Raw genomic sequence first — 17,304 nt, 5'->3', positions numbered from 1 at the left:
CTGTTTGTATATAAACAGCCCATGGGCAAACGATTCATTAGAGCAAATGATTAGATAAACAAGGAAGAGTCAGACATAAAGACTCCTGTCGGGTCCCTTGAAGTGCCAGCTGTGAGCAAGACAGAAATGCTTCATCTCTCACTGGTTAATCTCAGGTTTGCAGGGAAGACACAATCACGGGGACATAACTGATTCTCTGAAGGAAGCAGTGAATAGGACAAGTTAGAGTTATAAGATAAACTGGGCAAGCAAGTGAGAAAGAAAATATTTTTTCTTAAAGAGAAAGCTGGAAATATGACTGTGTAGAGTAACAAAGATACCTGCTGCAAAGAGCTTAATGTCTTAAGGCTCAGTTCTACATTCACATGTGCAAACAAGCATACTCTCTTTAGAGGAATATAGGAGAGCTGGTAGCACAGGCATCACGAGAGGAAACGCTAGAAGAGGATTTGTAAAGCCTCTTCTGATGTGCATGTCTGTACTTTCAGTCTCCTGATGTGTTTCTATATTTTACCAGAAGACTGTAAGATCTTTCATTTTAAGATTGTTTCTTTACTTTACAATACCAGACTCTACAGCATTTTTCAGATCAAGACAGCTCATTAGACTAGTACGATGGAGCCATGTAAGTGTAATTAACCAACGCCAATTAAAAAAAATGGCAGTGGCAGCATCACTTATAGACTGCTTTTGGTCTGTAGCTCAATAACCAAGTAGGAAGTCAATCCACATCAGTGGTGTGTTTTGAGTGATGGTCCTTTAGGAGGAAGAAAAAGGGAAAACATTTGACTACAAGTTATCTGAAGGTTAGAGAAATAGATGGCCACTGGAGGGAGGAAAAGATGTTTGATAGAAGTCTTACGACAGCAGAGTGACCTCAGTGCGAGGTGGAAAAAACACAAATAGCTCAGAAGAGAAGCTAATAGCTAACAGGTAAAGCATGTGAGAACAGTGTAAGAACAAGTTGAAATGAGCTATATTTAGAGCCTTGGGAGGGAAAGAAGTGGAGCAAAAAATTAAATGCACAGAATCAGTGGAAAAGAAAACTAGAATGACATTAAGTGAAAAGTGAATCTAAAGCCATAAATAAAATCCCTAGATCATGGATTTTTTTTCCCTCTTTCTAATGAAGACACTGTGTATTTTGTACATTTTTTAACTGTTCTGCATGTAAAACAAATCATGTTTGTTCAATTGGACTGTGTCCATGTATAAGAGCTGCTATGTGTGTGGGCTGTAAAACAGGGGCCTGAAGCACTAATTAGCTGCATAAGAGAATTACTTTGGGAGGTGGCCACTTATTCATGTAAAATAGGGTGGAAAGTCAAGACTGGAGATCCAGCATTCGGTATTGTAATCACACATCCCTAGGGAAACGATCCCTGCCTGGCCGTAGCGTATTTCTGACCTCGAGAATCTGTGCTGGATTCTGAGAAGGAATGTGGAGTCAACAGGCGGAAATCCCTTCTCTCCCTTCCCACGCACTCAAACATGGACGCTTGGCTTGGCACTGGGTAAGGCTGGCACAGAGTCCCTGCCAGAGCGGGGCTGTGGGATGCCTGAGTCAGCCCACCCACCCTCACCACCCCACGCAGAGGGAGCAGCCGTCCTCACAGTCCTCCCCACAGGCTTACAGGAGATGCCTACGGCCAGGGGTTGTGAGCTGAGCAGCTCCTGAGCAAGTTCTCTTCTGCTTTTCTCTTCTTTATTCTGAGGTACAAACAAAAAGTAATGCCTTCATGTAGTGTGTGCAGGCATACAGAGACGTGGTTTTAAAATTACTCAAGAGGTAAGGAACCCATCTGAGAATATACTGAAGTTACATATGGCTGTGGTGGACACTCAGGTGCAGGAACAAGCAAAAGGTCTGTGGGCTGTGCCCAGTCTCAGCTGTGGTCAGGACAAGAAAAAACAACTGGGCATACATTTCCTCAGAGGACTCTCCGGCTATGTCCACAGTGCTCTCTCTCAGGTCTCTCCCAATGCTGAAAGCCTCCAGGGCACCTCTGGTCATCCCTCACCTCTAGGCTGAACACTGTCCAGAGCCCTCCTGGGGAAGCCCATATTTGGTCCGCTATTCCTGTCCAGTGTGGACTGGGACTTGAAATCTGTACCTGTTTTCTCACATGTCTGTAATATCACTGGGGAAAATGAGACCCATTTCCAACTCTGAACCTCACCGGTTATTGTAGTCTTAGATTTATCTTCTCTTTTACTTACATATTATATAGAAAAAAAGCACACATGCACACACACACTTTTCCTGCTCTCTAAACTGCAACTGTGGTTAATGCTTTTGAGGTTAGAATGAGAAGAAAATGGCAGTAGAGACTCAAACTTTGCATTAGTAGAAGTGAGCTTTTGGGCTATCATAGGTCTGAAAAAGTTTTACATGGAGGAATGTGTCATTCTCTGACAGTGCCTGCCACAACTAGTGAGAGTCTCCTCACCTCCCCTCACCCCCAGGGTCAGGGTACCAGGGGGCAGAGAGCTGGAAGGGCAGAAAACTCAGGATACAAAGGATACAAAGCTAAAACTCCAAACTCACTGACTGCTCAGAGTATTCCTTTGTCATTTAGCATGCCATTATCTTTGTAATTTCTGACAGTACTAAACTAATATTTGCTTCAAGCCCTGCCAGAACTGAAGACTATCTTAACCACAATCTTATCTGAAAAATTAAGAGACACAGCTTCAAACAACATGACATTACACTGATTGACTTGTACATGGGGTCCATTACCTCAAAAGCTGTTTTTCTGATAGTGTATCAAAACCATTCATCTTAAGGTAACTCAGCTACAAAGCTAATGCCAACGTTTTGGAATTCATACTATCAGAATTTACTCGAATATAGAAGTGTGCATTAAATCGTTTCAGCCTTAACTCATGGAAACATTTAAACTTAAATGGCAAACCCTAAGACTGCAACTTTAATTACCTCATGAATTTAACTCCTGACCCTTTACCTCCTATTTTAAGATTTCCTACTCATTTAAACCAAAGATATACAGAATGCCAAAGCGATAAGGTCAAATTATTCCCTCATCTGCAGCATAATGAAGTACTTATCTTCTGAAGTTCTGAGTGCTCTCATGGCACTCAGAATATTTCAGTATTTAAATGCTGACCCAGAGAGCTTGCTCTGAAATCACCAGACTTATGATGAATTTTACTTTTGAACTACTGAAAAAATAATTCTCTTTAAAGGAGCCAAAATAAATAACCAGCACACACTGATACTAGCCACACAATCTACATCTTTGATAGAACACTCACAGAAAACACATGAATCTTCCTTAAATCCCGGGAGGATGGGAAGCTACTAGTCTTACAGTCACTGACTGTGACTTCCCAAAGCTTAGCAGTGGTGTAAATACGTTATACACTTCTGAGTCAATATGTCAGCTGTGAGGCTGCTTAAACTTATAAAAGTCAAATGATTTTTGCCTTCTTACACTTTCTTGAATTTTTTCTACTTCAACACTATTTATAGGGCTGAGCAAAGGGGTTTGGTGATTTTGTATACTTGTATGCATATCTGTATGAGGATGAGTAGCCAAAAAGAAAACAGAAAAGAGGGAAACATAGCTTGAAGTCTGTACACTTCAGTGCTCAAGGACATAAGATTTTCTGTTGCAGTCATTTCCCCTGCACTTACTGTGAGTGGGAACGAGTCAGTCCAATTTAGATATCTAATATTTTTTTCCAGATACCAATTGGATCAGCCCTCTTCAATATAAGTTCCCTGTATGTTCTGTTTGAAGAGAAGCCCCTTTGCTATGACAGAAAGAGAAATCTAGGCTAAATTAATGACAGTTAGGTCTGAGACATTTTGTGTCCCTATGACATCAAAGTAGAGAGACCAATTGCCGATGATCTCTTAGATATCCAGGAAGCAGAAAAGAAAACAGTCAGTTTGGAAAAGGAGGAACGGAAACCCCATGTGCATCCATTTCTGCATCTAGATTTCTCATAATGGCTCTCAGTGCTGCAATGTCTTAACAGAGAGACTGAAAACTGCAGTGCCCATTTACATACTTTTTAAGTGTGAGAGCTCAGAATCAATGTAAAGCAACCTATTTCCTTGGGCAAACGGAAAGCTTGCACAGTTTTTGTCTTTATTTATTTATTTAAAATTATTTTGCCTTTTGCTTGTAAAGGAGACCAAATCCTGCAATGGCTTCAAGTAGTTATGTGAATAAATCTCTGAGTCATGTCAATCGTGACAGCCTGATTGGAGGAAAAACTAAAAGTAAATTAAAAAAAGGATATATGATGGATAACAAGATGAATACATGTGTAATCTCATGCAGTAACACATTACATGAGGAAATTAATATTATAAAAGTGTGTCATCAAGCTCGTCAGTTGCTTCAGTACTATTGCTCTATAGCAGCCAAACACCTTGAAAATGCTGAACTCTACATTTCAGTACAGCTCATGACATACAAGTTATCACTACGTATATACAGTTTTCTGATTTATATTCTGGTTTGTTGAGTTTTCTCTTCTTTGGTTTCATATTATGATATCAGCTGAAATACATCCTCAGTATGATGATGGAAGCAGTTCCATCAGGAAGGATTAAAAAAAATCCTCCCGTCCCAACTCCTTTCACATGCACGAAGTCACTGATAAACTACCAGATAACTTGAATACCTTGAAGATATAACTTCAAGATAACTTGAATCCAGTTGTCACACCACTGAAGGGATCTGTACAGACTATCCTGAAAGCTGTGCTGAAACTAGCCTCCCAAGACGACACAAACTGCAGACCTGCAATGATGGCCCCAGATTTGGACAAAAGTCCTTTACCCTGTCCCAGGTTGCACAGCTGGCATGTTGTTTGGTTATTGAGTATTTAAGGCAGGCAAGTGGATGCAAGTTGTTAAGCTGAACTCAGGGACAGCATCATTTCAGAGCAGTGTGTGTGATACCAGCCATGCAACACCCACCTCATATATTGTCATTTTCTACTTTCCATATGCAGCTTTCCCTGGCCTCCCTGCAAAGGGTTCAACTTGTTATTGCCCTTGGACTCATTACATTTCCTAAAGGTAAGTACCATACTCTTACGTGCTACTGAAGCATTTTCTTTCCTTTTATAATATTCTGCCTCCACATCTACTTTTTTTTGTAGGAAACAGATGTATCCACAAAACCTCACCCTTTAGGGCACTGCAAGCTAACTGACAACAGTCTAATGACTAAATGTGAATGAATGAACGTGTAATGAGATTTTTAAGAAATACTCTAACTTTTTAAGAATGAACACTCTGAATAGTAAGCAAACATCTGAAATGCTGGCTAAGTCCATCAGATAAGATTTCATTACAAATTTTGCCCTTTAACATTTTCACACCCACAGTTCAGCTTAATCCTGTCAAGGTGTTTAATGCTCATATTCCAGATTTCTTTTCTCTGGAGTTTAACCACAAGCAACAGAGATGATAAAAATGGGTCAGTACATATTTGAGGTTAAGTGATGTTTATCTTTTTGGGTCTTAAATAAAATATTGACTCTTAAATGAAGCATGCTTAAAAATTAAAATATTGGTTCTCATATAAAATATATTAAGAAGTCAATTTAAAATTCTAAATGTTAGACAAATAGGCCATAAAACCTCCCTCTTGTGCTAAAGTATAGGATGTGGTTCACATCAAAATGAAAGAACTGACTAGCCAAAACGAAATCATAACCACAAGTTGAGATTTTGTGGTGGGAAGGTTTCTTTGGGCTCCGGCTTTTAGTTGGAAATATCATTTGTCAGATTCCAAATTAAGTTATGAATGAAAAAAGTGGAGAATTCCTTGAGGGGAAGAAAACACATAAATCTGACTTGGGACATTAACAGCTGGACAACTTATATGGACCTCAGACATGGCTTTTGTTACCAGTTTTGCCACTTAACTGTAGGTTGCCTAGGCAGACCAACTCTTTCTGCTTCTTTTCCCAGTTGAATACGCTTTTTTGAGCTTGCTTCTTGTCTGTCGCATGTTTCTAGGGCAGGGAGCTGTAATTTTTTGCCTCCTTGGCAGCCCTCCTCAGTGTATACCATGTGTCATAAATATTTCAAAGGATCAGGCCTAAATGTCCTTATATCATGCTACTGCATTATTGTTAGCAAAGGATAACTTCCCCCAGTTAGAACAGTGTTTTATGTAATATCATGTCCATTTATTTTACTGAAAATTTACTTTCAGCTTGGCTGTGACATGACTAGGAATAGGGATGTTGCCATAGCTAATACAAAATCCCTGCCACATTTAAGGAAGTTTCAGTGCTTGCCTTTTTGTGTTTATAGAATTTTGCGAAGTTAAATTTTAAAGTTTGAGTTATTTTTATTCTCTCTCATTTCCAAATACAAGCTGAGTTTTCAAAACCTCAGCGGTTTTGTCTTTTTTTAATGCTTTACACTTAACATAAGATGTGAGCCTATGGTTTTCCAATGCTTTTTCATGCTCATCCTGTTACAGCTGAATCAATTTGTGTGTCACAATATTCACAGCATGGACTGATGACTTCCAGTCTCTGTGTCAGCCGCATTGCACACATGGCATTAATGTTACATATTAAGAAAAAGAATTACAACAGCATTTAGTAATTCACTGAAACCAACATCACTTTTCTAAACAATGAGGATGACTTGCATAACTGCATGATACAAGTAACAGTATATACTTAACACATCTGCACAACATTTGAGCCAAAGAGTGTTAAAATAATTCAGCAATATATGCACGAGACAGCAGGAAGAAACTTGTCAGAAGGACTTGTTTGCCCCTCTTGAACCCAAAGTACAGTAACTTCACCTAGATCAGTCCCCACAGAGATTTAACCAATCTGTTCTTGAAGCTCTGCAGTGGTGGATGGATGTTGCACCATTTCCAGACAATGTTCCCGATATTTAATTTGTTTTACTTTTGTGAAGTTTAAGCCTGCAATGTATTGTTCTATAAAACATGGATACAGAGAATACATGATTTCTTTTGTATAGCTTCAGTTTTCTCTTTTAAACGCTTATTGCTTCAGACTTTTGTTATCGGTAATATTTCCTAATTTTCTGAACCTTATTTCTTTCTGCGCATTCCTTACCACTTCTGAGTATAATAGAGGACAAATTCACATATATCTTATCATCTGTGCTCATTCTGATGTGGCTTAATATGATATTGACTTTTGCCCAGTAATATAATATTGTTCAGGCTTTTCCTGTTAGTCTTGTTTTAACCCCCCTTGCAGAACTGTTATCTTAATAATTTTCAATTTCAATATATAGTTGGTTGATTATTTCTGCTCTACTTAAAGCCTTAAACTTTTTCTTACTGAACTGTTTTATTTTTTACACAAATGATTTCTCCCGTTTTCCAAAACAATCCTGATTTCTAATTGTGTCCTGCAACAGCCTTGTGATCCCTCCAGCTTTGTGCTGTCTACAGATTTAATACGCCCTCCATTTCATCTTAAATGTCATGAATGATTATACTGATTGGGATAGACCCCTGCAGAATTGCTCATTTCATCCCTCTGTTGCATTCATTTGTCTTGTTTCACTGAGTACTGTTGGCAACTACTCTGAGTGTGGTTTTCTTAGACTATTTTGAGTGACAGTTTCTGAAATCTTACAAAACTCAACCAATATGATATGTACTGCTTTTCCCCAACATACAGAGCTTGCTATCTGGTCATGAATAAAAATTATATTGGTATGACAAGATTTGTTCTTGACAAATCCTGGTAGGCTGCTATTCATGTCTATGTTTTCTTCTAGGTGCTTACAAGCAGAATTTTTGATTATTTTCTTTAGGATCCTCCCTGGTGTGAAAAGTATAGAGTTCTTTTATTTGAAAAAGGAGAACAGAGAATGGAAAGGAAATGCTGTAAAATGAGTTGATAATAGTTTCCAGATAGAATCAGAGGAAAATGTATTTGATTTGATAGATTTGGGACATGCATTTGTTGGGTGTGACTGATGACAAAAGGCTTCAAAACCTTTTTTTTTTTTCCACCTCCTCCCTATATCTCTGGGGCCTGATCCAAAATACAGGCTGTACACAAAAGTGGCCATTTTTAATTAATATTTTCCTGTGAGCATTATTAGTGGATGGATATGCCCTTCCTTCAGACAATGTCAACAGTTGAAGAAAGGGTGGGAAATGACCTAAAAGTAGATACTCAATAAAAGACTGTCAGGATATTTTGAATTTCTTTCCAGCTCTGAAACTCATACCTGTTTTCTCACCATATATCTTTTTGGAAGTAGGCAGAGTATTTCAAGTAAGAATTCTGGGCATTGCTTGAGTGCTCACAATGAAAAATGACAAGTAAACAGTGTTGTTTTCACTCAGGGACAGTGAAAGAAGACAATAAAAATGGTTTGTAAAAAAAATGAGAGCTAAGAAAGAAAAAAAAGACCTTATTATGAAAATGATTAAAGGAGAACTCAAATTATTTCTGTTGCATCATAATAACGCTCATATATGCCTCTCTCATAGTTTGCATGATGAGCGAAACCAATATTGAAACTTCCTGAATATTGAAAGTAGACCTAGTGATGTCCTTCCCAGCTGAATGTTTTTAAATGGATGCTTAGATACTTTTCTCAAACACAGAATGGTCCATAAAGGCAAAATCATTTTCGTGGTGTTTATATCTGACATTCCATTTCCTGAGAACCCATGACTGTGACCTCATTAGAAAAATGTGGAAAAGCTTTTGTGTTTCCCTTTTTTTTGACTTCTTCCAAAATGGCTCCAATATTTAGCTGGGGAGGCAGGAGGAAATTGGCTTGCTTCTCCAGTAAGGTCTTGAGAGAAATGTTAGAAAAAGAGTTCTTAGAATCTGAGCTGGATCCTTTGTTTTTCCCTCAGCTTCATGGATCTAGAAACAAGAAAAGGCATCCCAATGGCTAATGAATGAGAAAGATAGTTTCTGAAAAGAAGCTTTTGCAGAAAGAACAATAACAGATTGGTGGCCTCTCTACGTATCAACAAACTGTTTAAGAGATACAAGCATCTCAGAGGGAAGGGTGGGAATTAGCTAAACATATTTACAGATGATTGTGATTATTTAGAATTGTAAAGTAATTTGAGATATCTTCACGGCTGAGAAGTAAATTTTGTTTCTCAGAAAATTAAAAGGATTGTACTCTCAAAAAAAAAAGTGGGAATCTGGCAAATTTGCAAAACACTTAAAGAAAAATGCTTAATATGTTTTCAAACTATTATGAGAAAGGAATACAAAAGAGCATGGTAGGGACATAGAAACCAAATAAATCTGCAGAGGATGCAGAGAAATGTCATAGTAAGCTGTTTCATTAGTACGCTATTCCTGGTATGTTATTCAGTGATTTGTTATTTAGCAGCAGGTCTAGTTTTTGAACCACACTATAAGTTTTTCGGCTTTCACAGATGAGAACAAGGACTAAAGTAGATAGAGGAGACCAAGGCTCATTCAACTATACTCACAGTGAAAAATGGAACTTCCTTTGAGAGGCAAAGAATTGACAACTGAATATTATTACAGCTTAATGATCTCAGCTGTGTTCAATTTCTAAACAACAGACACTTTTAAGTTCCTTCCTGCATGTAAGAATCAATAGAACAATCCTACTGCTTATGAGGTTTTGGGAAAATGTAGTGGTAAAGAATAGAAGATTGCTAGAAATAAAAATTTTCCTTTTGAATTCCCATTACAGAGAGACCAATGAAGAAATGGGAGAGACATGCATTATTATAACCTGTCCTATGCAGTGAAAGACCAGGAGCAAAACAGTTAGAGGTAGTTTTGGGTAGATCGCTAGAAAGAAGTTTTTATAACTGGTGCCAAGAAGAATGGATTGGTTCAAATCCTTTAATACTGTGAGTTGTTCTTGTTTCAGGTTAGCCTGATCTTAGTGTTGTACTCCACCTGAGCTTACTGATTGATTGCAGATCTTGATCTGTACACATCTTATACAGATGGTGCATCCTAGTAATGAATGGGTAAAGAGGTATTCCTAGTGTGCCTTAGGATAAGGAAATTTTATTTTGCTCAGCTTATGTAAGCATATTTTTACTCAAGCATGGTAGTAAGAGAGGCTTAACAAGCAGAGGTGTAAATGAGCAGGGAAGAGAAATTTCATCTTGTCAGCCACCTTGTTTGTACTTACAGTTAATGTCACAAAGCTAGTTGGTAGCAAATAAAATGGTAGCGGACTTTTTTGTTTTTCCTGCAAATATCCAGCTGCATCTGGGCAGCAGACAACATGAAATATAAGGCTTTGATAGAGGATATTTCAGGTTTCTTTTTTTTCTGCCAGAAAGCCTCATACATTGTGACAAGCCTGTAAACTGAGATAATATTTTATTACCAACCCTCAGGAATGTTTTAGTAACTGAATTGAAAGGGGAAATAATTTTGCCTCCTGCCAGTCTGGGGTGAAGATGTGGAAGAAATGGATCTTGGCACTGGCATATAGGACAATTAAAACACTTCTGTCAGTACAATATATGACGTGTATCTTCCATCCAGAAAAGAGTTGGTAAATTGACAGGCTAAATTGGTAGTCTTCTAAGAAGAGTAACCCTCTGTAATCACCTTAATGGACTCTGTCAGTCACACCATTGTGACTTTTGAATTTGTTGGGCTTGTTGCAGCTGAATGTTAACAGGAAGGAATAATAGAGATACTAAATTCCTTCAAGTTTCCTAAAAGAGACGAGCTAATGAAATCTAGAAGAAAATTCTGGCATGTGAGCTCAGCAATATTACTAGATACCAGAGAACTCATACAGAGGATAGTACGAGTTCATCAGCTTTGATGAACATTCGTAACATTAAAAACAGAGGAAATTCAATAATGATGCACATAGCTGTGTAGAAATCAGTTTTCATAAATTTCACTGCTCACAGAACAATTTGACAAGGGATGCCATTTGACAAGAGCAAAGTTGATGGTGGACTGTTAAGGCCCAAGCATGAGCAAGCTTCTTGACAGTGGCATGTTTCTGGTTTTTAAATTTTCATAGGGTTTTCCCATGGCTGAAGGTTTTTAAAGCCATTCATTTTAAAGATTAATAGGTATGATTGCATGTTTGACTCTCAAAGACTAATGTTCACTTTGAAAAAGTCTTTCAAATTCTACTCTTCCTTGCATACAACTTATTTAAGAGGTATCTCCACAGGCAAGGTCCATGTAACTGCATTGCAGCACAGTGGCTCACTGACAAGGAAGAACTCTAGAATGGCTCTTTGAAAATATTTTTCAGTGGATCACTTTGCAGCATTGGATTGCCTGGAAGATTGTGTCCATCAAGAAGTGTTTTTCTTTTGAAAGTTTTGTTCAACTATAAGGCTCTGGTGGTCCTGTTACTAAAATCTTTCCCGGGTGTCTGCATCGGACGCTGTCAGAGAGAATATATTGTGGATGAACCTACAGGATGGGATTTATCTCTAGATTTACACACCTAATTATACGGTCTATATGTGAACTAGGTTTTTTAAACTCCTGTTTACACCCAGTGCAAAACTAGGGCTCATCTCAGTTGCCCCCATGTAGGTGTCTAGTACCATTTCAGAAACTTCCAGGTGTCCTGTGTGACCTCCAGTCACCACTCCACACAGGCACAGGTCTTGCACAGATCCTGCGTCATAACTTCCAGGCCCACATATCTCATAGATCCACTAGGATGCCTCACATTTCACTTTGCTACTTCATGTGAGCCTCCAAGCTGGGCTCCCAGGTGACGTAGTCAGTAGAGTCCAGACAACTATTTTTCTTAGCTTATGGTACACTTGTAGTTGGACAGAAGACCATCTGTAACAGCTCTTCACTGACCTTACTGGGAGCTCAGCTATCTGGCTTAACTGTGAACACTAAAGGAGTACACATTCAGGTACCTAGACATAGGCATATAGTACCATTTAAGATACCCTCCAGAATCAGAGAGATCTACACAGATATGACACAAGACCTACTGGAGGGTCTCACTCTTTTTGAGCACAGGTGGAGGACAGGAAGGCTTCTGTGATGCAGAAGACATCTCTGCACAGAACCCCGCCTCTACTGCTACATTGCATTCAGTTCCCGATGCAAATGCCTGAAGCTGACTCCCACCCCTTACATAAATATATCTGTATACATATATTTATATATAATGCAGATCTTCTCAATCTGTTTTATCAAGGGCAAAGCCATTAATTGTCCCCTGAGAAGCTGTTCTAGGCAGAGAAGATACTGGTTTGTTTATATTGCTCCTTTAATGTTTATGTATTTGTTAACTTCAGAAATTAAATTGCATAGCCAAATGTAAAGATAATTGGCTATGGGGATTTCTAGACTTCAGAAGACAAGACTGCCTCAATTATAAAAGCTTCTATTTGTTAAACCTGCCAGTCTTTTTAACAAATTTATACTACCGGGCTCCAAGCTGATTCTTAACCTGTTTTCAAGCACTGAAAGGCTGTTAACATCTTTAGTTGAAATTATCTTTCCAGTAGTTAAGTGGTCAGGAAGTGAAGGCAGGTAGGTTTGGCAGAAAGGATTCCAGGCATGGAGACATATGCAGATGACAATATGGGACCACTAATTGTAGAAGGCAGATATTTTGGACTTTTTTTTTTTTTTTTTTTAATTTGTATGCTGTCCCAGTTCTGATTGTAAACTTGGGTGAGTGCTGTAAAGTGGGGCTCAACAAATACAAAAAGGAGGGAAAAGAGCAGCACTGAAAATGTGACTTCTTAAGGAGAAATCTGACTTTTCCACATTTTTGCATTAACCTTCTAAAGAGTTTGAATTATTTTAGATTTTTCTAAATTTTTAATTTATTTTGGATTTTAAAATGTTTATTGCTAATCCACACTCATCTCTTCATGGTAGAAAAATGTTTTCATTTCTAGCATGAGCTGAAAACAAGAAGCGTGAAAAAGCTAGCAAATAATGACCAAAAAGCACTTAATCTTTTTGAATCTGTAACACTTAAAGTTTAGGTAGAATAGGTTAGTTTAGGTCCACCAATTGGCTTTGAACTAAATCTGTATTTGTCATCTTCAATATTTTTTTGAACTTCTGCAAACTGCAAAAACAGAGGATTAGATTCACAGCCAGTGTAAGTCATCATCAACAACACTACCTGCCAGGAATCTGTGTGTAAGGATCCTGCTAGTCAGATTTTTTTTTTTATGTTGCCAATAAAAAATGGCTCATCATTTTGTACAGGTCAAGAAACTATCATGTTTTGCCATGTTTTGGCATGCTTCTTTTGCTACTGCTTCAACTTTGGAATACTATGATTTAGCATTTGTTACAAGGTGATGGGTGCATATTGTAGAACACACTGCCTACCTCAATATTGGAATCGCTAGCAGCTCTATTTGATGGCACCAGCATATCAGCTTCTGGAGTCTTTAGTAATTGTCACAGGTTTTTCTACACAGCCACCCACCCTATCTTTGATGCATATAAACACAGATAATTCAGGTTTATTGCCAAGACATGGCACTTACATGCAGTGTTTTTTGAACTTGGAAACAGCCAGCATCTCTCTAAAACATCAAAGAACAATACTTTTGTAAATCTATATCTCTACCTCATATGCAACTGGTCATCTCCACCTTTATGGTACACCTCAGCTTAAGAGCTATCTGTTGTTTTCATGTGCCCATATGATTATATGAGAGACTCAACACGTGGATAGGCTACTATATCTATTTCATCAATAAATGGAAATATCCCCTACACAGCCTGTCCCATTCATCCCTGTCTACCAATATTTTAAAACCTGTCAGAAAATTCTAATTAATGATATGCTACTGGGAAAAAAATTACTCAGCTACCCACTCAGGCAGCTAGGAGTGGGAAGAACCAATTTAGTGCCCTCACATTTCACTTCAAGACTGTATACGTCAAGCCCAACAAAATAGCTTTGCATTGCCTCCTCCATACTCATTATTAGCTAGACCGTCATTAATGAAAGCATTCAAAAAAGACACTTAGTTCATGAACTTCTGTGGGAGAGATTTTCAAAACAAAAATGATGCTTTAATCTCAACAGTCAATGAGAATTACATAAATGGTTGTGACTGCTATTTTCCAAAGTTACTGGAGAAAGATTTTCAGATAAGAAAAAGTACAAGGCTTCACGCAGTGCTCATAAAATCTTTCTCTTTCTTTCTGCCTCTGCTTCACCAGTGTAAGTCCCAGTTCAGTAACTAGGTGAAAATTCAAAATAACATCTTAAAACAACAGGTTCAATATCTTTGTAGTTTAGGTCCATTGTAGGTGTGCTGGGCCTACAACCCATACACATTCCCTAGTCTTCTCCATGATGATCCACACTGTTATCAGGATGAGGTACGACCCTGACATAGCAACTTCCCCATGAACACTGTTGGATTGTGGGACAATGCAGGGCCGGGAAGATGGTATTCCACGAAGTTTGGAAGAAAGATAATGGACCGAAGCTGACTGAATGCTCTGCACATAACTAAGAGGAGCCTAACTGAGACTGAAGTTGAGCTGTGACTGCAGCTCCAGAGAAGAGCACTGGTTTTGTCTCAGGACCCTGGGACTTCTCAAAGGGCAATTTCAAGAAGTACAAAGATACTAAGAGACATGAAAGGATGATAAGGCCACATGTGGGGAATTTCCTAGGAGATAGGAGCTCTGTCAAAAGTGCAGAAACTAGGCTGCCATCATCTCAGGAATGGAAAATGATTTTTTTTTTTTAGGCTCTATGCTGCTTTTGTGCTGTTTCCTGACTTGTCATCTTTAGATTTTTTATCTGTTTCTGAGAATGCTGCCAGACTGAAGGCACTTTGCCTGCACAGCTGTCTAGTCTTGTTGCCTGTGTCCCTTCCCAGATAGTTTAGGTGAGTGCCTGAACATCCACATAGCAGCCTGCCCCAGTGGCCTAGAAACTATACTGTACAATATCCCTGACACATCCTCACACAGGACTGTTCCCTCCTCCTAGCTCTTCTCCTACATCCTTTCATTCTCTCTAAAACTACATGGCAACACTGCTAAAAAACTCAGATGTTGAGACACACTTTGGCATAAGACCAATCATTGTTTGTTCTGATCAGAACTGCATGCTGTAGATTTAAGTGAAAGACAACTTGTCAACACCTCCTTTTATGCCTTTCTCCACTCCAAATAATTATCAATCAGCTAAATGATTCAAGATTTATAAAACTTCAGCTTGTCACAGCAAAATAATGTCCCTTCTCTCCCCACATCCCAAAAAGTCCCAAGATAGCAAGCTTTCCTACTGATCCACCTGGATAACTCTTCCTGTCCAAGACTTCACAGTGGCTGCTGACACACTGTGTGCACATAAATGCTAGAGCAAGCTCTGAGGTGCTGGTCTGCTCATCATCCAGATCGGGCAGCTGGTCAGACCTCTCTGTAGCTTTCTGCTACTTCTTTTAACACTCAGATATGGTACGATGGACTAGTGCCTCCCTGGGAGAAGATGCTGCCATCATATGACCTGGGACCCAAAATGTCTTGGATCTTCTTGTTCACACATAGCTGGCACGTCCATGGCAAGCATTGTGCATCTGGCACACAGCAGCTTTATGATATGTTTGGCTGGGTTAGATTCCTGGATTCACATCTGGTGTGTAAAGTATCACAGCTGCCATCTTCTTACATACCACTTCTCACCTCAGCCATCTCTTCCAGATACCATTTTCCTTATAACATGAAACCATATAATCACAGCTTTCTGTCCTTACCCCCTACATGAAGCTTTTGATCTCTTTCATTTTTATCCTTTGCCTCAGAGATAAAGGCTAAAACATACCATTCCTCTTACCCATCTGCTCAGGAATATCACAACTGTAAAGCCTACCATGACCAGAGAGGCTACTAAAGAGGCCCTTAAATATTGACAAAGGAAGGTTGCTTACCATCTCTCTGAGGAGAAAATAGCAACCGTCCTTATGCTCTTCATGACGGAGTCTCAGAACCTGGTAGTAAAATCCAAAACTTGAATCCATAGCTCTGAGTGCAACCCAAATGGTAGCTAACCAGGTTTGTAAAAGCACACAAATTATGGGGAGAATTGACATGGTGGAAGAGTATTCTGCGAAGTTAATATATCTTACTTTGGGATGGGTGGACATTTCTAGGTCCACTGTCACCAGGTGGCATCGGCAATCCCTCCTGTGATCATCTCCATCTTAGCATCAAAGCATCATAGAATGGTTTGGGTTGGAAGGGACCTTTAAAGACCGTCTAGACCAACCCCATCTTAACTAACTTCTAGCTTTGAAAAGGCAGTAAAAACTCATGAAGGTGCTGAGATGCTAATTCACTTATCAGTATCTTCCAGCACTTCCTAACCACAAGCCAGACTTCACCAAGGAATATACTACATGTCTTTAAGTCCTGCAGAAATGTCTGTCTGTACCTTTTAGGTTTCAGAGGTTTGGGTTTTGTCTGTTATACTGAATACTTTATTTTTTTCTTTTCCCCTAATATTTATCCTTTCTTGGGCCTTTGAGACACTGCCAGAAAAATACATGAAAAACAATAAAATAAAACTGTTTGTGCCATGGACTTGTATTTTAAGAGGCCAACAACGTCTGTTGTCCACATTGAAGAAGCTAAGACCTGGCTTACAGATTTGACTTTGATTGGCAGGGACCGTGACTGAGTCTGTGGGTGTGAGCAAGCAGCAGAAACAGAGGTTGGGAGTATGAGATGGAGAAATTAAACATGTATTACATTTCTTAGCACAAGTAGAAGACGGAGATTTTTCAAAAAGTAGTTCAAGATGTGACCTTACTGGCTGTCCCAGGAGAGCAAACAAGCTGTGAAAGGTACACAAGGTAGGGATGGCTTCTTTTCAGCTTCTAAATTCCAGCCCTGTGCCAACAATTTCTCTCTTTCTCTGCATGTGGTATGGTAGCACAGAAAAACAGAGAGGAGTCAAGCTGATTCCAAAGATCTTCTGTCTCCCCTTCAGGAAATGAAAACACATTTCACAGCATTCTTGCAGAGGTGGAGTTAATCGATGCAATTCTTACAAAGGTTTCCTAAACCAGGGCATCAGAAAGTATGCACTGACTCTTACGCATTGACTGTTCCACTAATGTTGGCCAAACGAAAGATGAGAAAAATTTAGATGTCACGTGCCCTGCCAGGACAGCCTGGAAATGCAGAGGTGATGTACAAGGAACTGATGCACTACAGGCAGAAAGGTCTTTCTTTTAATAGAGAAACCCATCTGGACAGCGGACAGGCGGCACAGATAGGAGTCTCACTGAGGACACCGGCACCTCTGGGGAAGACAATGCAAGGGTTATATTT

The 17,304-nt window shown here is 39.1% G+C and overlaps 1 protein-coding gene across 6 annotated transcripts in view; it reads right to left on the bottom strand.

Annotated features, from left to right (window-relative positions):
• TRPC4 (transient receptor potential cation channel subfamily C member 4) overlaps positions 1-17,304 on the bottom strand; it is a 97,479-nt gene that overhangs the window by 74,247 nt on the left and 5,928 nt on the right. The window lies entirely within an intron of this gene.

This window comes from Caloenas nicobarica, chromosome 1, assembly GCF_036013445.1.
Source record: "Caloenas nicobarica isolate bCalNic1 chromosome 1, bCalNic1.hap1, whole genome shotgun sequence".
Classification (NCBI taxonomy): Eukaryota; Metazoa; Chordata; class Aves; order Columbiformes; family Columbidae; genus Caloenas; species Caloenas nicobarica.
The sequence above is the reverse complement of the archived record's forward strand: the minus strand, read 5'-3'. Positions and strand labels throughout refer to the sequence as shown.